Here is a 987-nt window from a genome sequence, read left to right on the forward strand (position 1 = left end):
TTCGGAAGAAATACATTGGAAATAAATGAAAGCATGCTATAATATTAATCTTTGTACGAAAGGTTAACTATAAGGTTTTGAGAGACACATAGAATGAATCTTTTAATATCTGACAACAAAACACAGTTCAGTACTACACAACATGACACGGCTATAAAATATTGCTGAAGAATCTCTATGTCGAATAAATAGAAATTGTCGTGTTGAGGTTGCGTCATGTGGTATTTTGTATTTTTTCTGTCATGTGGTACTGTGTCTTGTAACTGGTGTATAAAATGCCCTGTAGGTAATGTTCCACTCTATAATTGGACATATTTCTGTAGCTATGAAGCTTGGTTTATCAATGGTATACTTGTGTTGAAAACTCGCTTTTCAAATCTTTATCCAAGTTATCCAAATCATCATTATATGGCTGGCCCTAAACCCAATTCTGATATCCCATCTGAATATCACGTCAGAGGAACTGGCTATATCTGAGTAAGACAAAGAAACTGAGAGCATGTTGGTGCTGTAGGAAAGTACTGGATATTAACCTCTTAAAAATATGAATCGACTCACAAAGAAATGTAAGTGTTTTATAAAACAGACTAGGTTCATGAGACAATTATGGTATGGTCAATAATATCTTGGATCTTCAGAGGTTAAAATTTACAAATTAAAATAAAAATCACTAGTGGTAGAATTGTTCATTTAACAAACGCACCCCAGAAAAAAAATCACAGAAATTTAAGACCTTGCAAGTTGCAATCTTGAGGCTTTATTTGAAGCAAGTTTTAATATTACGGTACTTAAAGGGATTGTATTAAAGAAGTTTTCTGAAACTTTTATCAGGGCATGAATTTGTACCATTCCAATTTTCAATCAGGTGTCTGTCGTTTCTGCAATTTCTTTAAAATTAAGTGTTTGATGACATCACTATTTCCTGACGAGTATCGTCATCAAACACTTAGTTTTTAAGTGGATTGCAGGAACCACAATGTGTGAATA

At 33.1% G+C, this 987-nt stretch overlaps 1 protein-coding gene across 1 annotated transcript in view; it reads right to left on the reverse strand.

Annotated features, from left to right (window-relative positions):
- Positions 1–860: 860 nt before the first annotated feature.
- The window catches only part of LOTGIDRAFT_205955 (hypothetical protein), a gene marked incomplete at its 5' end in the record, with an annotated part of 10,844 nt that continues 10,717 nt past the window's right edge, over positions 861–987 (reverse strand). Inside the window, one exon of the mRNA XM_009046051.1 lies at positions 861–987.

Source organism: Lottia gigantea (assembly GCF_000327385.1).
Source record: "Lottia gigantea unplaced genomic scaffold LOTGIsca_10, whole genome shotgun sequence".
Classification (NCBI taxonomy): domain Eukaryota; kingdom Metazoa; phylum Mollusca; class Gastropoda; family Lottiidae; genus Lottia; species Lottia gigantea.